This window comes from Neomonachus schauinslandi, chromosome 2 (genome assembly GCF_002201575.2).
Source record: "Neomonachus schauinslandi chromosome 2, ASM220157v2, whole genome shotgun sequence".
NCBI lineage: Eukaryota > Metazoa > Chordata > Mammalia > Carnivora > Phocidae > Neomonachus > Neomonachus schauinslandi.
Window position 1 is genome coordinate 84,099,014 of NC_058404.1, and position 24,572 is coordinate 84,123,585.

Below are 24,572 nucleotides of genomic sequence, written 5' to 3' on the forward strand. Positions count from 1 at the left end.
TGTATTTAATCGGGGTCGTGTATGTCAACAAGCACAAGCAAGAGACAGGCAAGGGACTTTCGAGTCTACGTAAAGGAGTATATTGGAGATACATCCAGGAAACCTAATTTTCTGTTTTTATTACAAAACTTCATGGAGGAAGTGTTCCTGGAATCATCTCATAAAGCATAAATAGATGTTAGATGTAAGGGAAGAGAGAGAGACAACATTCAAGGTGGAGGAAAGAGCCCAAGCAAGGACATACGCAAACAAGTGCAGTGTGTACTCAGAGGAAAGAGTGTCATTGGCTAACAGTGTGAAAGCTGGGGTGGGTACGAGTGGACAAAAGAGTTGTGGGTGTACGAAGCAGGGACTGCAAACAGTCTCTACAGGGCCGGGGGTAAGACTGTCAGCCTCTGTCTTGCGTTCCCAGTCACAACTACTCAACCCTCGTATGAGAGTGGGAAACAGCCATAGACAATGCATGAATGAATGCATTCGGAGCAGACAGTCGGAATTTGACCCACGGGCTATAGTTCACAGGCCTCTGACTCCTGGGGGAATCTCTTAATCAGTCCCAACTGGAAAAGAGTTGAGAAAGTGATACGTTTAAATGTCTCAAATTGTCCTGTTATTAAGGGTACCAGCATTTTTTTCAGTAATCGCTTTTAAGCTGTTTTCAATTGACACTAATATATTATGAAATTTTCAAATACAAAATTGCATTAAACACAATCTGTGCTCAGTATTAAAGCTAAAAAAAACCCCCAATACAGACTATGTTACCGTGGGTGCTACTTTGACTTTTAAAAATTAATGCATATAAGATCTGAAGTTGGTATTCAATTCTTTCATAAGGCCACACAACTTGTTAACAAGGCCTATAAATCTCCCAATTTATCAAAACAACAAAAATAAATGATTAAGTAAGATGTTTCTTCTTTTAAAAATACTATTTCACATAAGGTTTACAAAGTATGTATTTTTAATATATATACATATTTTTAAATAAAAACAGTATTTAGTTTTGGCGAATAGTTAAGACAGATTGCTTGATTATATTGAAATGTTTCTAAAGCAAGTCATAACCATTTAAATGTCTATGCTACCAACGTGGTTCCCTGGTGGCTCAGGGGTTAAGCATCCAACTCTGGATTTTGGCTCAGGTCATGATTTGGCTCAGGGTCATTAGATCAAGCCCCACATTGGGCTCCATGCTGCTTAAGATTCTCTCTCTCCCTCTCCCTCTGTTTCTCCCCCACTCGCGTGCATGTGAGTGTGTGTCCTCTCTCTCTCTCTCAAATAAATAAATCTTTTTAAAAAATGTCTATGCTACCAAAGACCAAGGCACTAATAAAATTTGGATACTTATGATGACTGCTCAAAAAGCATTACTTAAATAGATGGTATTATAAAAAATAAATAGAGAAACACTTCAGGTAGTTTATCATCTAAGAAAGACAATGATGCATACATGTAGCTGGAGGGCACATATACTCTGATCATAGTTCCACGTAGCAATATGTTCATGTGCTTTTTTTAATCATTTGGTGCAAAGGTTCTTGAAAAACGTGTTGCCCAAGTGTTTTTGAAAAATGCTAGCTAGTATAATTCTCTAGGGCAGGTACAATGGACAGCTTGCCCAGAATAGCACAGCTCTAATATTTGACCTAGTGTCTAGGAATAGTTAACGAGATCTGTTCCTCTAGCCCAGTTTCCAAAAGTACTGCATTCAGAACACTTGGGAAAGGTGAAGAAATTCTCCCAAATCAGAGCACAAAAGGACAAAAAGTTGGAAATTATGAGACAGTGCTAGAAATTCCAACATAGGATTGAAATGGAACTCCAGAAAGAGCAAAGAGAATGGAGAGGAGGAAATAATTACAAAATGATTTTTAACAATGCTATGGAGTTGGAAAAAGACACCAGCTTTCACTTTGAAGAGGCATAAAAAGTACTGATGAAAAACGCGGTATTTTTTAACCTAAATTCTCTAATTCCGGGATAAAGAACACCATGCTAATAGTATTCATGGAGTACAACCAAGTTACTTAAAAACAAGAATCAGAATGAATCCGATCATGTGGTACTTAGAAGACAACAGAACTAATCTTCAAAGTTTAAGGGAAAATGAATTTGAACCTAGAAAGATATTAGTATTTAAGAAAGAGAGCAAAAAATATTCTTTCATACCAGACTTTCGAAAGTGTAAGATCCACAGAATGTGAAATAATAGTGAAAATGTGAAAATGCATTTGGGGAAAATAAAAATGTCCAAAATAATAGAAAAAGATGTGGGATATAATAATATGAAGCATAAAACAAGTAACATTTATATTTGGGTTTAAATAAAGGCACTGTTCTTCTAAAGTACAAGGTCTTTTATCTGCTTCATTCATTCATTTTGCAAAAACGTGAGATCCTCGTGATTAGAAACGCTGTTTGTCTTGTCCATTACTGTACCTCCAACACATAAAAGCATACTAGCTTAATATAATAAGCGCATATTCTATGTTTGTTGAATTTGGTTTTTCATTTATTTGCAATTACATTGTTCCTCTTCTCACAACCATCAATCTCTTAGCTGCCCTTGCGTCCCCATCCAGCAGGTGTAGCAGTTAGTCACTGTAAAAACTACCCTAACTGGCACCCTAAGTTCCCTCCGCATTTCATCTTTCTGCTACTTTGATTTTGCTAAGTTCAAATTACAAGCTACAAAGTACTGCTGGAAAAAATATGCCATTATAACTTCTTGAGACACAACCTCCAATGTATTTTATTAAGGCTAATAATTTCTTGCTCTCTGACATTCTCCACACTTTAAAAATCAGCTTTATTGAGGTATAATTTCAGCCTTAATAAAATACACTCAGTTTAGGTATACAGCATGGGAATTTACACAACCGAAACTGGCAAATGCTACGTATCACCGCCTTTTTTTTTTTTTTAAGAACCAACTTCCTTGCCTACCACGGACTATAGCCTTACTCATTTTTGTACTTAAATTTCTCAAAAATGTTTTAAAATCTTTGTGTTTTTCTGTGTTTTAACTCTTCTTCTAAGGACACAGCACTGAAAAATAAAAAGGTGAAAATGAGTAATTCTAAAGTATCACTGACAGTGTCCTCAGTTACCGTGGAGAAAGTGAAATTTTACACAGGATGGCAAGAAAGACCTCACTAAAACGGTGACATTATATTTAAAGTAGAAACCGTGAGTCAGCAAACAGTATCTGAGGAAATAGTTTTCCTGGCAGAGGCAACAAGAAACACAAAGACCAAAAAAAAGAGGAAGAAATATAAAGACGCTGTGGGAGAAGTGTGCCAAGAAGAGCAAGGAGGCTCATTGAGACAGATGTCCAGGAGGTAAGGGGACAAGGGGGGCTAAGTAAGGGACAGTGGCGGGCAAGTATGCCATCAGGTAAGGACTTGGGTTTAACTGGAAAACTTGTTTGAAGCATGTTGAGCACAGGGAAGATGGGATTGTCTTAGACTTCAAAACCCACACAGTGGCTGCAGCATTGAGGAAGACTCTGCGTGGGCACAGGAGACAAGCTGGGGGGTTGCTACAATAATCCAGGGTACTCGTGACAGCGATGGAGAGAGGTGTATATCCCGATGAACTGATGTTAGGTACGAAAGAAAGAGAAGTGTCAAGGATGACTCTGAAGGCTCTGGCCTGAAAGGGGAAGAGCAGTGTTGCCATTGTTTAAAACAAAGGAGGCTCTGGGCGCCTGGGTGGCTCAGTTGGTTAAGCCACTGCCTTCGGCTCGGGTCATGATCCTGGAGTCCCGGGATGGAGTCCCACATCGGGCTCCCTGCTCAGCAGGGAGTCTGCTTCTCCCTCTGACCCTCCTCCCTCTCATGCTCTCTGTCTCTCATTGTCTCTCTCACAAATAAATAAAATCTTAAAAAAAAAAAATTAAAACAAAGGAGGCTCTGAAAGGAACAGGTCTGAGAAAAAAAGTCAGGAGCTCAATTTTGAAAAGATTAAGTTTCATGATTATTAGATATTCAATTTTATTAAGATGTGTGGAGGAGAGCTGGATTTCAGCACAGATGTCCCAGGAAGAATTATGGGAATATTGATAATATACCAAATAAGCAATGACTCAGTGAAGGCAAAGGGAACCAGAGGCCTATTGGTCTTCACTGTTCAGTTCTGTACAGCATTACTAGGTATGCCCTATGTGCGAGGCACTAGGGGTTACAAAGGGGAATAACCATAGCCCCCGTTTCTTCAGGAAATTATAGAAACCCACACATACTTTCATTATAATATTAAAAATGCTAAGACAGTTTGGGGGTCCAGCTTTTTACGTTGAGAGAAAACATCCTCGAGGATACGACAAAAATAGACCACCTGAGAGGATGAATAAAATTAGCCAATCCAGGGAAGGAGAAAAGAACTTTCCAGGCAGAGGGAAAATAGTGGGCAAAGGCAGAGAGGCATGAAACAATAGGAAGGATGCAGGGAAACTCCAACACTGCAATTTTCCTAGCACGAGTTAGAGAAAGGGAGTGGTAGTGGTAGAGTGAAGGATGAACGGGCTAAGTCATGGGGAGCCCTGCTTGACAGGAGAATGTGCTGTTCACTGTGTTCATGAGTGCCACGGCATGATTAAACCTGCACTGGCTATAGATCATCTTGACCACTGTGCAGAGGGTGTATGTGAAGGAAGTGAGCCTGAAGGTAGGAAAATAGGTAAATTATTATTACAGTCGTCAACATAAGGAACTAACCTGAGGAAGAAGTGATAGGAATTGAAAAGTAGCCACAATATTATCATAGTTATCTGCAGTAATACTGCCCAGCAAAATGGGCAGGGCTTGTTGGCAGTCTGGGAATGCTGCGTGAGGGAGGAGGAAGAGTCTAGGACGCCTAACAGGTTGTATGCTTTGATGTCTGGGTCGTTAGGTCACTAATTGAGATTGGACACAGGCAGGGCTCATAGGAGGGGAAGATGACTCACTCAGTGTTGCCAATGCTAAGTTTGGAAGGCTGGTTGGGATACCAAAGAAAATGTTCAGGCAGACAGGTGAATATGCAAATTAAAGCTTAAGAGATGGCAGGGCTAGAGATAGAATGCATTGGCTTAAACCATGAGTTCAAAGGAGATCAAGCTCAGAGAGCATGTAAAGAGAAAACTGCAGTGAGAAAAGAGAGAACAGCCATCTTTAACCTTTCTTCAGATAATGGCTTCAGTGAAAGGATTCTAATTGCTTCAGGTTATTGGTCACAGCTAACGTGATCATACAGCAAGCAATTACAGCACTCTCATGGACTCTGATGGCGCATCTCCTTGAATGTAAGAAGCACATTTTTTCAATGTGAATGTTTCTGAAATAGGGTTCACGTCTTATAAATGATCTCTATCCTCATCCTCAGAAAAGCTGTTATTAAAAAGATTGTGCTTCTTAAAAAATTGATGGTGTTTCACCGCAGGTTCTCTGGGAAGGAGACTGACAGATTTATGGGCAGGAGGTATACTGAGAAATGTCTTTAGGATCAGTATCTGTGAGGGAGGGGTAAGAAAGCTCACTGGGCAGGGGGAGAAGTAAGGCCACTGTGCCATCACCAACTCGGCTTTGAGGAGCTCGAAAGCTGGGATGGCTCTCGGGAGCTGTACCAAGTTGGGAAAAGCCCTTAAAACACTCCCCTCCTCCCAAAACACAGGACGCAGGCTGCCTCTGGAGCGTGGGTGTGACCTAGGATAAGGAGAGTTTCTCCCAGAGATGACTGTCCTCTGAGACTCTAGCAAGCGGCACTCCTGGCAGCTGTGGTAACCAACTCTCATCCCTTAAGAAGAATATGGTCACAGCATGGCATCCATTACAAGTGACATTTATGAATGAAGGAAGTGCAGCATTTTTATCTCAGTATCATTTGATCTTACTATGATCATGAAGTATTAAACATAAATCTTCTCTGGCACAACCCATTTCAAGTCAGGAAAATGGAGATGAGCACAGAACATACCTCCTATTTTTAGTAAAAGTATAGGTCATCTGAAATCCTACCCTATATGGGATAAAATAGAGAAAGAGAATTATTTCTGAAAATTAAAGAAATAATGTAAGATCGAAAAAGACATTCACTGCAAAATTCCTAGGGATTTACTGAAAATTATTTGGGAATGAAAGAGTAAAATAATAATGGTTAGGTGCTAAGTTACTGAGCACTTAGAAGGACAGGCAGATTTACCATAAAATCAGTGGTGCTCTAACACCTCGGTCTTGCATTGCCAATGGTGAGGAAGCAACAGTCCTAGCCCTGTCGACGGGGGCATCAAGAATGGGTGGCCCCAGCCTTTGGTCACCTTCTACCTTCTAGAGGTCATACTGGGTTTGCAAACAGGTACTAACTGCAGGCAGGCTGCCAACACTTCCTTCGATCTATTTGGACTCCAATGACAATTTAACCCCAGCAGACCTCATGAGGAATCTGGACCTCATCTGTGACTCTAAGGATGTGAATACAATGCATCAGGGCCACCATGTCCCAAGTTCTCAGCCACTTCACATTCCCTCCCCGCATCTCTCACAGCAAGACCTGCCCACAGGGTAGGGACAGGGAGTCAAGAGGAAGCAGTAAGGACCTGGCCAAGCTGTGGAGGCACTGGCCTGTCCAGATCAGGTCAAGTGAAACCCAAAAGCTGGATTTCTCCGAGGCTTCCCTCCAAACAAGGAGGACTGCCTGAGCAGGCAGCTGTGGGGTAATCAGAAATGCAGTATTTCCAGTAATCTGTTATCAAGGTAAATGAATGCTTCCTAAACCATCAATAATAACAAACAAATTCCAACTCACTTTGCTATAGAAAAAAAATAAATTTTCTCTCTATTTGCTCTATAAAAAATACTTAAAATCATCATCATCATCTAAAAGAGGACATCTGAGTCTACACAGACAAAGGTTTGTAGGAAATAAAGTATATAAAGGTGAGTTAGGAAGTTTTTTTACTGATAATGATAACATTTTGTGATGTTTGTGGTATTTTTCAGTTCTTTTAGTATTTGTAATTTGTGATTGCTCTTCCCATTCTAAATAAATACCCCAAAATGTGCTGGTTGACTAATTTTGTGTTCATAATTTAGTACTCTTTTTATTAAAGAGGGCCCGGACCCTGTAAATGCTTGAGGCCCTACAAACCTGGATTCACTCTTATTTATGATGTGCTAGACACTTCTTCCAAGCACTCAATTGATTTAATCAGGTAAATGTATGAGGTAGATGCTTTCATTCGATGAGAAAGTTGAGGACAAAGACTTTAAGGAACTTGCCAAAAGTGACTCACGGAGGACAAGACAGTGTCAAGATTTGAACGCATCTCACTCCTGAGCTCATGTGTTTTCAACTCTATGCTATACTGAAATAAGCAATTTATAGATTCTTTTGATGCACTTTGATATGCAGCCTTTCAATTATCATTCAATACTTACTAAGTCCCTTTTTTTTGATTAAGGGAATGTGCTAGGTGCTGGGTAATATCAGGCAGATACTATAAAGCTCCTATCCCCCACAAACCATACTGACTAATAAGGAGACCCAAAATGCTGCAACAGAAAACATAATAAAATCAAAGGTATTAAGAAGTGCCACAAATAAATAAAGGAGAAATAATGAATTAAACATTCTCATCTGCCAAGTGAAAGAGTGTGAGCAATGGTGTATAAACATAAGCTAAGTCTTCCTTTTATTCATGTAACATTGGGGAGCTAATGTTACAATATTTTAAAATTTCAACTCAAGATAGTGGATATATTTGGGATAACACATTTTTAAAGTTTCATTTCAAGACTAATTAACAGATGTTTTCTGAGTACCTACGAAGTGACTGGCATTTTGATAGGTATTTGGTGATCACATCGAGAAAAAAAATTTCATATCTGGAAAGAATAACAGAGATCCTAGAATCTACCCTCTTTTGTAATGAGGAAGCTGAGGCCAAAAAGATATGTGGCATATGTTTCAAGAGTCACCTCTTTCAGGAAGCCTTTCCCTAAATGACCACAGTCACAGACCATTTTACCTTTTTATAAACTCCGCATAGGCTTTGTTTGGTGGCTCTTGTTCTTTGATTGGGTACTTGTTTTATACATAGTGAGGTCATGAGCTTTTTAGCTCTTTTTTTTAATGATCAATGACACCTTTAGCATCTAAAAGCTATAGACTCTTTCCTCAGAAAAATGCACAGAGGCACATATCCAAAAATTTAAATAAAATCATCTTAAGATTAAACATTCAGTCCTCTAGAGGCCTCAGGATCCCAGGTTAAAGATCTTTCTTCTAGATTGTTGGCTTCATGAAATGATTTTTTTCTTATACATGCCCATAATACATGCATACAGTACACTTATCTGTGTATCTCCTATAGTGCTTAATATTGCAATAAATATGGTAGAAGTTTAATAAATGTCTACTGATTTGAGTTATCCAAGAACTAAGCTGCAGCCAACTGAAGACACAGAACCAGCCTCATCACTCTCTGCCTGGTCATGTCTTACACTATTTCATGATTTCTCTTAAAAACAAAACAAAACAAAACAAAAACGGGGTGGGAGGGAGGCGCATGGGCCTGGATGGCTCAGTTGGTTAGGTGGCTGCCTTCAGCTCAGATCATGATTTCAGGGTCCTGGGATCGAGCCCCATGTCAGGCTACCTGCTCAGCAGGAAATTTGCTTCTCCCTCTCCTTCTGTCCCTCCCTCCCGGCTCATGCTATCTCTTTCTCACTCTCTCAAATAAAAAAATAAAATCTTAAAAAAAAAAAGAAGACACAATCATTAACATTGTGGGCTCAGTTTTACAGTGGAGGTAAAATAAACATTCAACTACAAACTCAGCATAACCACTTGGATAGGACTATATGTGCAATAAAAATTCACATTTAGGACAGGACAGCACCTGTAACCCAGACAATACTCAATAAATATCTGTAAGGTAATTGTGAGTACATGAATAAATGAATAATAAGGAATGGCTAAATGCTACTGCTAGTGGGGAAGGCTTTTGGATGGGGTGGCCATTGCGGTTGGTATTGAAGAGTAAGTTGTGATGAGCACAGGGTGTTGTATGGCAGTCTTGAATGACTATACTGTACACCTGAAACTAATATTACACTGTATGTTAACTAACTGGAATTTAAATACAAACTTAAAAAAAAAGTGAACAAAATTTGAATAGGAAGGAGGATATTCCAGCTAAGATAGAACCAGCATAAGTAATACCATCTGATTAGGAGAAAACCCAAGAGCTTCCACTGAATATAAAGTATTAAAGGGGGTCAGAGGAAATTGTAGGGAAGCAAAATTTGTCACCCCAAAATGTGTCTCTTTGGCACTGGATTATTTTAAGTTGATTATTTTTATGAAACAGAAGGTTCGGGGGCGCCTGGGTGGCTCAGTTGGTTAAGCGACTGCCTTCGGCTCAGGTCATGATCCTGGAGTTCTGGATCGAGTCCCGCATTGGGCTCTCTGCTCGGCAGGGAGTCTGCTTCTCCCTCTGACCCTCCCCCCTCTCATGCTCTCTCTCTCTATCTCATTCTCTCTCTCAAATAAATAAATAAAATCTTTGGGAAAAAAAAAGAAAGAAACAGAAGGTTCGGGGAAAAACTTTGGCCTTACCCCTAACTGCCGAAAAGAATTAAGAGTACCTACCCTGGAAAGGAAGATATCAGCATGGATAACAACAGTATAATATGAACTAGGGGTGGTAGACAGGGAGGAACTTAGTAAAATCAGTGCTTCTGCATGGCCCAGCCAATATTTATTTACCGAAAGGGCACTTGTTATGATTGAGCACTGGGTATTACATGTAAGTGATGAATCACTAAATTCCACTCCTGAAACCATTATTACACTGTATGTTAACTAGAATCTAAATAAAAATGTGAAGAAAATAAATAAATAAATAAATAAATAAAAGGTACTCCCTACCTGTTCAGTAATTCCCACCCCCCAAAAAAATATTTACTCTTTTTCATCTTCCTGTGAATTGTCTTCCCTCCCTTTGAAGTTCCAGACCCTAACCTGCTCTCCTTAGCTCTGGATGGCATACACGCCTTAGTTGCCTGACTGCCATGGGCCTCATATTCTTATGGAGCCCCCCTACATACATAGTTCAATTTGATTTTCTCCTGTTAATCTGTCTCATGTCAATTTAATTCTTAGACCAGCCACAAGAATCTTGAAAGTTTTTCACCATCAAAATACATTTGAATAGTCAGGCTGGAGTAGGATTACATGTGACCTAGAAAGTGAAGCTGAGGAATCTGATTTGATTTTTTAGATTCTGAGACAGAGATGTTACCTAACAGTTGTCCTTGACAGTAATTATTAATTAAATGCAAAACTGAAGAGAAAATAGTCACATATCATTTTTTTTAATTTTTTTGTTTGTTTGTTTGTTTTATTTATTCATGAGAGTCAGAGAGAGAGATAGAGAGAGGCAGCGGCAGAGGGAGAAGCAGGCTTCCCGCCTAGCAGGGAGCCCGATGCGGAACTTGATCTCAGGACCCTGGGATCGTGACCTGAGCCGAAGGCAGACACTTAACCATCTGAGCCACCCAGGCGTCCCCACATATCATTTTTTAACATCTGCTTGTATAAACACTCAGACCAGTTATTCATCTATTAAAAAAAACTATTGCCCTAATCTGATAAATAGTCCTTCTACTTTAATAAATAAGTTTGTGATTCCTGGTAATCAATAGTCATTCTTTTTACAGGAAAGGAAAGACTTGATTTTTCAAGAGTGAGAGTTTGTAATTGATTTAATACTGAGCCCATGTGTTAATTATTAGCTGGATAAGTACAAGGTTGGGTCATAATTAGTTCATATCCTATATGAAATTTTCCAGCTCCTTAGCACATATGCCTAATAGGAGCTCTCTTCTGGACCATGGTCCTCTTTGTTACTGTTGCTTCCTTAAGTGTTTTTTTTTTTTTTTTAATTTGCTTTATCAAGTGTTCATACTCTTTCTGTATTTTGACCTGGCTACTAAAGCTCGTCATTATTTAGTCTCTCTACAAATCCACTCACAGTATGATTGGGGTATAGCCCCCTGTAGGACTCTACCTAGGGAGCTGGCATCCATCTTGTCAGTTCAGATGAAAGAATGAACAACTAGAGGTCATATCAACCCCCAAGGCATGGCCAGACCAACCAAGGAACACATAGGCGTAGGCTCAAGGGATAGGAATACTTACTCATCATCCAAAGTAACCCACAGGACAAGGAGTTAATCAGCACTAATGAAATCTCTCACATACAGACAAAGATATTTTTCAGATTCCAAGTCTCTTGAGATGAAACAGACCTCCAAAGGACCAGATGGAGCCGGCACCAGAAGTTAGTAAGTAGCATCTGCTAACATGACCCTCAGGGCCTCCGATCAGCAGTGTCCACCTTCTCAGGAGACCCCTGCCCCAAATTTTGCCCTTAAAAACCCTCACTTACAAGGCATCAGAGAATTTGGGATTTTTGAGCATTAGCACCCCATTTTCCTGGATGGTGCCACACCAATAAAATAGTCTACCTTTGTTCACTGCAAGAGCTCAGTGTCCGTTTTTATTGGCTTGCTGTGCACTGAGTGGACGAACTCTCGTTTGGTTCAGTTACAGACGTTTATGGGGGAAATGTCTGTAACTTGATAAAATTAATTTTATTTGTGGAATTCAATTATCAATATTTTCCAAGGTTAGACTCAGTAAAGAAAATCCAGAGTTAATCACCAGTAAGTAAAGTTTTCCTAGAGTTCACATTTTCTTTCAACAAATATGGATCTTAATTTAAGGAGAGGGCGAACAAAGCTGGATATTAATGTATTAATAATTTATATGGGAAGCTAATAGTTAAACTTGCCTTTGCTGTTAACTCTGAACAAATGCCCAGATAAAAACTCCACAGTTCAGAGAAAACTATTTTTGAAGGAGGAAAGGTACACTAAAAGAACAAAGTCTTGCATTAATAATCTCTATAGTAGAGTACATGCATTCAATGTATCTAATGTTGACTCTTCATGAAAAATTTTGAACAATTGTCTAGAAAAATCACTTCTCAGCAGAAACTACTTCGACATGAGCTCTAAGTCTGTGAATTAAATTGAAATCCACAGTCTGTATGGTGCCAAAAGAAAATAATGACTCTTGGCCTCAGGAACAACAAAATGGGTCACTTAAAGTCTGAGAGTTACATACAACAAATGGAGATAATAGGCTTTCTGTACTAATAACCCCTTATCAAGCCAATTAATGACTTAACTCGAGCACCCAAAGAGATTCTGTGGGTTATTATCTGAAAAAAAAGAAGGCTCTACAATAGGATAAAAAGACCATGCGGAGTAATTGCCTTAGGAAAAAAAAAATGTTTTCTCACTTTCCAGTAGAAATATCTGAAACATAAATTATATGGGAATGAGAAATATGTTAAGAATCCTGTTATTTCACTTTGATTCCCTTGGGCACCCATTATCATGCTAGAACTGAATATTTACATAAAATAAACACCATTAGCAGAAAAGAAGATGACAGAAAATTCTTCTCCCACTTAGGGCATTTCAACATCTGGGCTACCATGGGCCATTAAAGCACAATGAAACCGCCTGCCTGGCCTGCCATGTACCCTTTTATTTATTTATTTTTAAGGGAAAATGTCAGGAAATATCTGTATAGTTTAGACTCCCTTTGGCTGCTGAGCAACCTGTTTCCAGGAAAAGCAAAAGATTACTATGACTTTTATTCCCTTTGAAAAAAAAAGTCTTCTCTTCCTTTTTAACTTCGGTTAATTAAACATGCCAACTCATACGAAAAAAAGAGAAGGAAAGCAACCATGTTCACGGTGCATCTCATGTAAGAGTTCAGAGCAAAAATCAAAAGCTGTTTTGGGGAAAGAAGAAAAATACACAAGAAGGGCAAACAGGCAGTCTCTCAGGCTCTGCTTAAGGAAGGCAATACAGGACCGCTAATAAGTCGCAGAATTTAGGTCTGTACTGGCTGAGCTGAATATCATAGATGTCAGCCCATAAGAATACAAAGACAGGGTGGCATGGCCACAAAATGTAAGTGGAGAAAAAGTTTTAATATAGAAAAATTTGCATTAAAGGATGCTCGTTTCAGTTAAGAAATCTCCCCCAAATGTTCAATTAATACTCACTGAGGATTCCCTGGTTTGAGGCAGTTCTTGGGAGCTATGCCTAGGGTAACAAAAGAGGTGAATTACTGAACATAAATGATATTTGGTCTTTGACAGTGTAAATATCCAAGGAAGACACCCAGAAAGCTTGGGTCTAATGTACAGCACGGATGGGTCCAACAAGACTATGGAGCCCCTGAAGGAAGGCTGGTGGGAGAGGAGTTCTGTATGGAAGAAAGTGGTCATATGAAGGATACGTCCAAATACACTGGGCAAACACAGCTCTGAGTTAAAACTAACACTCAGGTTCTGAGTTTTTAATGGCACACAGGGCAGCAACTTACAAAGATAATTTCCGATCACATTTTATAAGACTTTCCTTTATAGCCAACACATAAAGCCATCTCCGTAAAGGAAGCTGTACAACAAAACTTTCCATCAAGTGTTCGACAGAAACAGAACCAACTGACAAGTCTCTGATATTCAAAGAACAACAAAGAGGGACGCCTGGGTGGCTCAGTCGGTTAAGCGTCTGCCTTCGGCTCAGGTCATGATCCCAGGGTCCTGGGATCGAGTCCCGCATCGGGCTCCCTGCTCCGCGGGGACCCTGCTTCTCCCTCTGCCTCTGTCTCTCTCTCTGTCTCTCATGAATAAATAAAAAAAATAAAATCTTTAAAAAAAAAAAAAAAAGAACAACAAAGAAATAAAAACAGTAATACAGTATTTATTCAGTGGAACGAAGCACATAAAACACAGGAGATAGCTCACTTCTGGACATGGTATCGGTGGCATTAGGCTTCCTGCCTTGAACACTCAGAGTCACACTCTCCCTCCAGCTATAATAAAATATTGCTATCCAGCTAGAAAATCAACACATTGGCTTCCAAAGTACATAGACTCTTTAGTTTTCCTATCAGAATCCTACAGCTTTATGAAGCCACGTATTGACGGAATGGCAGTGTAAAAAGAAAATAAAACCAAAAGAAAACCAGACAAACAGCTGTTTTCCCTTACACTGAGGCATCGCTGCAAACATATAGTAGTGTAGGTTCTTACACAGTGAAAACTCTTTTTGTTCTCTACACACTGAATGACACATGAATCATTTGTTCTGTTTTGGTTGCCATTTCCCAAACTTTATTACCAGAAAAATCTTTCCCTATGTGCATGTTGCCCATAATATCCTCCCTTCCAGGGAGAGAAGTTATATAGCTCAGACCCCATTTCTCATTTAACTGTTCATTTAATTTTCTTTAACACTTTAAAACATCAGCTGGATGCTTTGACTTGTCACAACTGGGCCATCAACTTGGTGGAGAACCCATAAGAATGGCAATACTAGACCTTCATACCACATATTTCACAAAGAAAGGCAAAATCAACTTTGCTAAGACAACACATAACAACTCTGGCCATCGTCTGCCATTAATGATGTCTGTGTTTTATCCTCGAGAGCAGAAACAGGAATTTCTCATTAAAGAACAATCATGCATATTTTGTGACCAATAGCATGCCAAGTAAAAGATATTTCTGGTAAAATAAAGAGAAACAAGAAAAAAATGGAACACTTATTTGAGAAGAGCAAAGTGTGCATAAAAGTTGGACCCCAAGAAAGTTTTCTTGTGTGAAGAAAGAAACAAATCCTATAACTTAAGTATGACAAGCTCCATATGCATTCCAATGAATTTTACTATAATATTCACGCAGGTTCAACTATAAAATTTTTTCATGTGTCTTTATGAGATCCAGCAAACAAATTTCTAAGCAGTCAAACAAACAACCACAAAAAAAAAAACTCCAGCAAGTCAGAAACTGACCAAAATACGTCATAGGTGTGTTTAAAATAATAGAAACTTAGAAAACTGCTCATTTAATAGTTGGGGACTATAAAGTTCAGAGATGTCTAGTGACTTATATGTAGTTATTGAGAAAAACCAGGACTGGACTTTGTTTCACACACAAACTACACTGTTCCCAATACAATTGAGCAGGTTATAGTCTAAGAGGCTGTTTGACCCGGTTAAATCATGGGGAAAAAAGCAGATGCCTATTATCGTCTTAATGAGGGGGAAAAAAAGAAGATTCAAAGCTGCCAATGAAGAAATCAATGATTCTCTGAAAAAAAGTTGTCCTCAACAGCCTAAGAAATATATGCCATATAATTGTTTATGTTATTTAAAATTGTTTGTTTATGTTATTTAAAAGGAAAACTTATCTGTTTTCCTTTTTCGTAGCGTGCACCACTTCAAATATTCTGCTTCATAAAAATCCATGTGGTCTCCAGTCAATGGTAGCTTTATTTGAGAATGGGATTTTTCTTAATTGACTTTATGTCTTCGGCAGTTTGCAGCGATCTTTAGCACACTGCTATAGGAATTATAGTCACTCAACTCAATTGCTTCTTAAAAGCATATAAATAAAAAGAAAAACTATGATTGCACTCAAACTTCCAGAAGAAATGGAAATGAGCATGACTCTTGGTTAACCAACTCTTTAAAGTGTGTTTATAAGATAAGCAGGGGGGAGACAGGGTACAAAGGAGAAACCAAAGCTTGAAATCAAACAGGGCAGACTAAACCAACATTAGTGCAAATCACAGAAATATGGACAGCATAACAAAACCTAATGTACGTGATTCTTGACCAGCTGGATCTCCTATTTTACGGGACCAGTGTGCATGGAAAGCTCATGTTGGAACGCCGTGAGGTGGTACCTTTTATAGCACCGCGGGGCACCAACGCAGTCTGACTATATAGCAGTAAGTGGTCTCCATAATGCCCACGGATAACATCCAACCCTCTGATCAATGTGATACGGGGACAAAGGTCTATCATTCAACCAAAACCCCGGCTTGACCTCTAGATCTGTCAATTACTGTTTTGAGTAATAGGACGTGGCAAGCAGAATTATACACCCCATCCCACCCCCAAAATCCCACCCTAAATGTGCATATGATGAAGGATCGCCCCTGGGGCTGTGTTATGTTATATAGGCACAGCTGACCTTAATAGAGAAATTATTGAAGGGGGTGGGGAGGAGGTGGCTAAGCTAATCACACGAGGCTTTAAAAGCAGAGAATTTTTTTCTGTGTGGTGGCAAAAGCGGAAGCCAGGGAGGCTCAGATCATAAGAAGGACTACACATGCCTTTGAGGGAGCCATTGTAAGCAGCAATCCTGGTGGCCTCTGGGAGTGGTGCATGACTCTTCCTGATAGCCAGCAAGAAAATAAGGACCTCACTCCTACAACCACAAAGAACTAAGTTCTGCCAACAAGCTGAATGAGTTTGGCATGGATTCTTTCCAGAGCCCCATATAATAGCCCAGCCTGGCAGAAACCTTAATTTCTACCTTGAGACCCTGAGTAGAATATCCAATTGAGCCTGTCTGACTTCTGATCTCCAAAACTGTGATATAGTTAACGGGTGTAATTTTAAGTCACTAAGTTCGTAAAGATTTGCTATAAAGCACAGAAAACTAATATATAAGGAAATTTATTTAACTTCCAGAGCTTCTGAAAAACACAAAATACACATCATTAATGGTTGTAATGAGAAGACACATCATGTGCCTGGTACAGTATTTAACATGCAGTAAGAATTCAAGATGCAATTACTGTACCTTTAAATACTTCATTTTATGACACTTCAGAGATTTCTGACACATTTTCTAAGTCAACCTTTCTGAGATCCTCTGCAAACTTGTTTGGGTAATACTTCTGCCTTTGTTCCCCTATACACTGAACAGATTTACAGGTCTGTGAAATTAAAATGAACTTTTATACGAGATAGCACAGTAAAACAATCCGATGATTCTACAAAGCACATGTGAAAAGCAGTCTTGTTCATTTGTATGTGCAGCCTACACTTGCTACACTTCAAGTGATCATAAAGTAACCACAACAAAAAGGATGTGCATCCTAATCAGTAAGCAAAGGTCCCAAGAGCTCTAGGTTGTGGCTCTCTACTACAATAAAGAGCACCTGAAGAATTACCTGAAACCTGCACAAATCTAGTATCAACTTTAGTGAAACATTTTAAATTTTGGCACCCAAACAGAAAGATCAAGTGCTTTGTTAATGTTCAATTTGCTGACTTGTTAAACTGCTCCAAATAATGTGCAGTTACCGAAGTACAAATGTGTGTTGAGAGTGGAATATTTGGAATGGAGTAAGAAACCAGAGTGTTTGTTCTGAGAGAGATAAACCACATAATAAAACTGAAAAGAGAGTGAATTCATGAGGCTATTTTCAGGATGACAGGATGTTTTGTATGTTAGGCAAATGGACAAAAGTTAGGGAAAGGCAGCAAATTCCAGAATGTGAGTGGAAACACATTGTGAGAAGAAATAAACACATTACCTCTTATGTGTCATAAGAGGCAGATGTGTTCAAAGAACTGCCATCTAATAGTGGGGAGCTCTGAGGACAGTGGTACCAGGAGGTTATTATCCATCCAAAGAGTGCAAGGAAGCGGTAGAAAGCTGTTGGAAGCAAAGAAAGATCATCAACACAGGAAATATGGTGAGGAGGTAAGGCGAAGTTGAGGTATTTGATTTGGGTGACCATAATTCCCAGAGCAATGTGCTAAGGGAATTGCCAAAAAATACAAAGTCAATCAAATAAAATCATATCCTGGTTCACATAAAGCTACCCTTTAATGAGAGACCATGTGAATGTGAATAGTTGGGCTGAAAGTATTTGTAATTGGATGAAAAATATGTAAAGAAGGAAATTTTATCAGTCTACCCCAAATTAATCCATTCAACAAATATCAATCGCCCACTGCAATGCTCTAAGTGCTGGCTATGAAGTGAAGATACGGCGGTGATCCAGGTCAATGTCATACCTGTCCTTGTTGAGCTCACTGTTCAGTGAGGAAGACAAACCCATAGCTATTACATAATAGTGGGAATTACTAGAGGACGACACTATGAAAACACTCAAGAGAGGTGTCTAGCCTGAAAAACACTTTCTGAAGGAAGTAACATGGAAGCTGGGACCTCCAGGGCAAGCAGACATTCCTTAAGTGAAAAGAGGATGGGAGAGTTCCAAGTGGAGGGGGCCGCATATCTAAAAGCTAGAAGATAAGAAACTGAGTTGTGTTTTCAAGAAAATGAAGACATTCCCTAAAACTAAGGCCAAACTCAACATATATACTTGTCTATAAACTGGAATACTTTTACTTTGTTATTACTGTTTTTGTGTGTTTTTAAATTGGGCATTGCCAAGCTAGAAGTGGTTAGGAGCCCTCCCTGATTTTATGTATGAAGTTTGCTCTTATGTATGAAATCTACTGTTCAATCTAGATCCTGTGAATATTTTTCAATGGAAAATTCTTGCTACTCCCAAATGTTTGAAAACCCTTGTTTTTAGTAAAATGGGCAAGTTTGTGTTTCCGTTTTGTCATACATACACACAAGATACTGTAGTATATAAATTATAAAGTCACTGAGACTATCAAACAACAAAGATACATGCAACAAAATATTTTGCTGTGAAGTCACTTAGAAAGTAAGGAAACTCTAACCAATTGAAATGACATTGAAACTACTAGATTAGAACAACAAACACAAAACTAAAATCACTCCCCATCCCTATTCTATGCTCTTTAAGCTTTGGTTATACCCTGAGAGAGAGAGAGAGAAAAAAAACCGAATTAAAATATATTTATATTTTTGTCATCAAGGAATAAAAGTGACAGCCATTAAGAATTTACTTCCTATTGCTAAACCACTCTAGATAGTATAATGATCAACTAACAAGACTTTAAAACTCTCAAACTAGTAGATTTCCTCATAGATACAAACAGATCCTTCATTCAACACATTTGTTAGAAGTAGCTACAATTTTTCTTTAATTATAAACAATTACAATGAGCTGTACAGAACTTAAACCATATCTTACCTCATATTATTATGTGCTAGTAATGATTACTGAAGTACAAAGAAAATATACAACTGTTAGCCCTCGTATACAGAAAAATAGTTACATTTTATCAGATGTGAAATGAAAACCCACCCTGTTATGAAGATGGCCACAACAACGCTCGTCATCCCTGGGCCCTTATACAATGTGACTTTACCACTCCTCCCATCGAGAGATGGAGTCTCTTTCTCCTCCCACTAATCTGGACTGGCCCTGTCCCTAGAACTTGCTATGACTGAGAGGAGGTGACAGAAACAATGAGCAATCTCCAAGGCTAGGTTCTAGGAGGCCTTGCCACTGTGTTTTCTCCATCTTGGAATGCTTCCGCTGCCATGAAAGAAAATCCAGGGAAACCTCTAATGAAGAAACTACGTGGAGAGAAAAACTCAGAGCAGAGCCAGTCCCAAGTTCCCAGACATGTGAATGAGGAGACCTTGGATAAGACAAGACCAGCAGAAAAGTTGACCAGCCAACAGACAGAATCATGAGAAATAATAAAGTGTGGTGGCTTTAAGGCACTAAGTTTGGATGTTTTGTCATATAGCAACAGATAACTGGGTCACTATATATAAATTTCTCAATCATAAGATTTAGAAAATAGGAGTTTGTAATTCTTGTCAATATATCCCTCAGACTCTGACATGAAATCATCTAACCTTCCATAGCACTCTGAAGTACTTTTCACAAACTCCTTTTTTCCTAACATAACCTATGAGCTAGTTATTCTTACTATCCAGATTTAAAGAGGAGGAAACAAAGGCTGATTAGTCTACCCAGTTAGTAAGTGTGTCCACAAAACTGAGTCTCCCCATTAGTCTGTGACTTTCTTCAGGTAGGGCTTACCTAATGCATTTTTGTATCTCAAGCACATGCACGGTGACCAAAATAAAGAAGGGTATTTTTCGAAGGTCGGATGGATGAATGCATGGATAGATAGATGGGATGAATGGATGAATGGATGAATGAATCAACTGGTGCCTCCTCTGCTATTTTAAATATTTAAGAAAAATGATATACATGTAGCCCACCCCCACACCCAGCCCCTCCAAGGTCTCACTTTTCCATGCTCGTTGTTGGCTATTTTTTCACTTGAATTAGTACCTAGATATTTTATATTCTTGGTTGTCCTCTCCTAAGTCAAATTCTATTTCTCAATGTTTCTCTTAAAATTGAGAAATTGAAACTGAATGTAATATTAAGTTTATCTAAAACTACTCCTTCTAATCTCAACTCTGCATTTTAATATTCTTTGTGGATTTCAAAAGTTTATCTGAAATAAAGCATCACCCTAAATAAAACAAAATAATTTCTAGGTTTTAATAGGAAAAGATTGAATCTCTTTAGAAATCTGTTGTAAAATGCAAAATGCCTTGGCTAAATTTACAATCAATAAAAGTCAGTTAGGAAAATGTACTCACTCTGTAGTAATCTACTTGAATCGAGGGACTAAATGGACTCATTAATTTTGGCTAACTTAAGAGGCTTCTTTAAATTGTGCCATTGATTCTGGTTAATTTGGATAGAATTAAAGAACTCAAATTGTTTTATTAAATTCTTTCTATACACATTTACTTTGGTCAGTTTTAAAAGAATACAACTCCCTCCAGCCCCACAGTTAAAACATAAATAATCTCAATGTCTTAAAGCCGGGAGCAGTTGGCTACAGTTCTTATGTCCTGTTTCATTCCATCACTTATCATGATGAGAGCATCATAGACCAAAGGTATCACTTTTCGTCTCTGTGACACCCAGCAAGTCAAACATAATTTTGCGTTAATTTCCTTGGAACTATGAAATCATGAATTCTCTGAAATGGTTATGTTAAGTTCTCATCAGAATTTTAAAAACATATCTATATTAATTTTGCTGAACTTACTTTGGTATCTGGTTGAAAGAGAAGTTCTTACAAAGTAACTTTACAGGACTTACAAGAAGAAAAACATAATTTTATAAAATCCATTTCTAGGCAAAAATTCTTTTATTTTAAATATTTATGTAATTTTATGTTCACAACACTATTCAATTTTAGTTAGAATACTGTAATACATGTATCCATGCGCACTAATGATTTCTCAAATTATATAGATGCTGAAGATGAAGAAATCTAAATCTAAATCTCTAACTCCAACAACTCTGCCAAGGTTCTGTTCTTTTTTTTTTTTTTAAAGATTTTATTTATTTATTTGAGAGAGAGAGACTGAGAGAGAGAGCACATGAGAGGGGGGAGGGTTGGGAGGGTCAGAGGGAGAAGCAGACTCCCGGCCGAGCAGGGAGCCCAATGCGGGACTCGATCCAGGGACTCCAGGATCATGACCTGAGCCGAAGGCAGTCGCTTAACCAACTGAGCCACCCAGGCGCCCAAGGTTCTGTTCTTTTGCAATAAATTATAGCAGGGGTTGGCAAACTATGTCTTTAGGGGGGCAAATCAGGTTGCAGCTTGTTTTTGTTCTACATTTTTACCTTTTCAAAAAATTAAAAGAAGAGTTTAAGACATTTAAAAAGAAGATTCTGTAACTGGTTCCATATTTAGCACACAAAGACTAAAATATTTACCTTCTTGCCCTTAACACAAAATATTTGTCAATTCCTGACCAATGGATGTTTCTACCTGAATAGCCTATTGCTATCTCAAACTTAACCGAAAATTAAAATTTTCTTGTCCAGGCCTACAAAAACTCTTATGGACTACAGCAGAGAAAGGAATACTTCCCAACACACATTCCCCCTCCCCCTCAAAAAAAATTCTCCCTAGACTATACCCTCTCCTGACAACTCTCCATTTCTCTCCAATTCAACACTGGCCAGAGCCCCTCTGTGACCCCAGTCAGCCACATCTCTATGTCCTCCTGATCCCTGCTGCTATTTCCAACAACTTAATCTGAGCTTGTGTGTCCTTAAGGCTGAACTGTCTTAACTACAATCTTTCTCTCACTCTTTGATTCTACTCTTTGTATTCTGTATGGGTTCATTTATAACAACAACATTACTGTCACCCAAATTTTATCAAATCTTCCTACTGCTTACTATTTTATGTCTAAATACTATGGCACTTTCAATAAATACATACATACATACATACATACATACTATGACACTTTCAAAGTCCTACTTACTCAGGCACGTGCATTTCCAAATTTTCCATTTAGTTGCCAATAGCAAGTTTCTTATTTCCCTCCAGTTAGTCAATCACTTTACCACATTCTACTTCTGTTCCATGCCTTCAAATATCTAAAAGAAGGATAATTTTTTACTATGATTAATAATATTAAAAGAATAATTGCTAACAAATAATCAAGTACTACTTATCAGTTACTGTTCCAAGCTATGCATATATTTTTAATTAACTTTTTTATTATGGCAACTTTATAAGGAAGGTAATGCTATTATCATCATTGTAAAGATGAGAAATCTGAGGAACGGAGAAATTATATAATTTGCCCAAAGTTACACAGCTAATACGTGGCAGCAGGTATTAGGCAGCCTGGCTTGCATCCATGTTTTTACCACCATACTACGCTCTTCTCAATTAAACCAGTGTTTACTCCTGTTTGGAAGATCCCTACCACATAGCTTTCCAGAGGCTCCTACCTTGAAAATGTAACTTGGTCTAGACAGAGTTCTTCCACAGTAGAGAGTAAAAATACGATCTGTGTATAAACACTAGACAACAGGTTACCCTTGGGATCAGAAAGATGTGATGCAAGTAGATGTTTCAGCGAGGAGGGTAAGAAGGCTAAGAGAAACAGGTAGAAGAAGACATGTGTGCAGTGAATTCTCCCTCCAGGGGTTGACATCTTTGGGAAAGTGAGTGGCGAGTACACTTGGGGGAAGGTTTGGTCCTGCCTCTCTGCTTTGAAATTCCTAATGGATACCAATGTGATGGGTAGCCCCATTCTAGAGGCAGTGAAATGTGATAGAAAAACAAAGGTGAGGATTAGCTAGGCAGAGAAAAAGACTGAGAACACAACAAATCCTCCTCTCTGGAAGGAAGTCAGAAATTTCTGCCTAAACCCACAAGAGAACATAGAAGATGACTGAGAAAGAGCCAGCAGTGTGCACAGGAAAGGCAGTGGGGAGGTGGCATAAAGGAAGCTGACCCCAGTGGAACAGAGATGGCTTAAAAGCATGGCCCAAGGGCGCCTGGGTGGCTCAGTCGTTAAGCGTCTGCCTTCGGCTCAGGTCATCATCCCAGGGTCCTGGGATCGAGTCCCACATCGGGCTCCCTGCTCGGCAGGAAGCCTGCTTCTCCCTCTCCCACTCCCCCTGCTTGTGTTCCTGCTCTCGCTATCTCTCTCTCTGTCAAATAAATAAATAAAAATCTTAAAAAAAAAAAAAAAAAAGCATGGCCCAGGAGGGTAGACTGAGGCTCAGAGGATCTGCAGCATCTTTCCAAAGGAATTCCATTTTAAAGAAAATCTCTCTCAGCAAGGATATGCATATACCTTCCAGCATATGTGGCACTAAGTATTATCTCTATCACAGAATCAATCATTTAATGAATATTAATAAAATTAAAGTGGTTTAACCACAATTGTAAAATACATATTGAGAAAAGATAATCATACATCATGTATACTTTTTTAATGCACAAATCCATTTCTGTAAAGTGAGCTTTACTGGTAACAGTGAGGTAGACAAAGCCTAATGTCCCAAAAAGAAATGTTAACCTCAGATTAGCTTTTTCCGTAGAATATCTAAATAACCTATTGCATCAGAAAATTAAAATTTAGATAGAGAATTAAGTAAGCTTACTTAAGTAGATGATGGAAGTGAGGTTCATGCTTACGTACATACATGACTAACCCTCGGTATATATGTATACATGGTTAACCCTCAGGGTGCTTTGACAACTTCCTAAATATTATGTGCATACAATACCAAGACAAAAATAAAGACCTTTCCCAATATCACCCACTATAAGAGAACTAGAAGAAAAAAAATGTTTGAAAAATTAGTATTTGATTCAACTCTACCCTTCCTCCTGATAACTGAATAAACAGAGCCCTGAAAAGTAGAAGACAAACTTGTTTCTTAATACTGCTGACTGGACAAAGCAAGGACACATTTTTTTTTTAAGGTGAGAGCATACTGAGAGTGGAAAAAAAGGATAAGAATTAAACCACAGATGCTCAAACACAGGGTGGACAGATGTGTGCTCTTACTAAGATGGGCCATGCAATCTAAGATTCCAGTCAGACTCGCTTTGCCCGAATTCTTTCATCTTAAGTTATCCCATGGAAAGATCATACCATCATCTCAACAGATGGCAGTGACAGTCATCGCTTACTGAGTGCCAACTATATTCCAAGGGCAATGCCAAACACATTACAGGCTTCAGTTCATGTGCCATTTATAGAATGCCTATGAGGTAGCTATGATTGCTATCTGCATTTTATAAATGATGAAACTGAGAGCAGAGTGTAAGCAGCTAGCCGTGGTTGTGATGCAATGCTGCTAAGTGGTAGAGCCGGGCTTCAAATTGCAGCCAGTCCAATCTCTTCAACACTGCACCAGTCTTGACATAAAAATACCTTTGGCAAG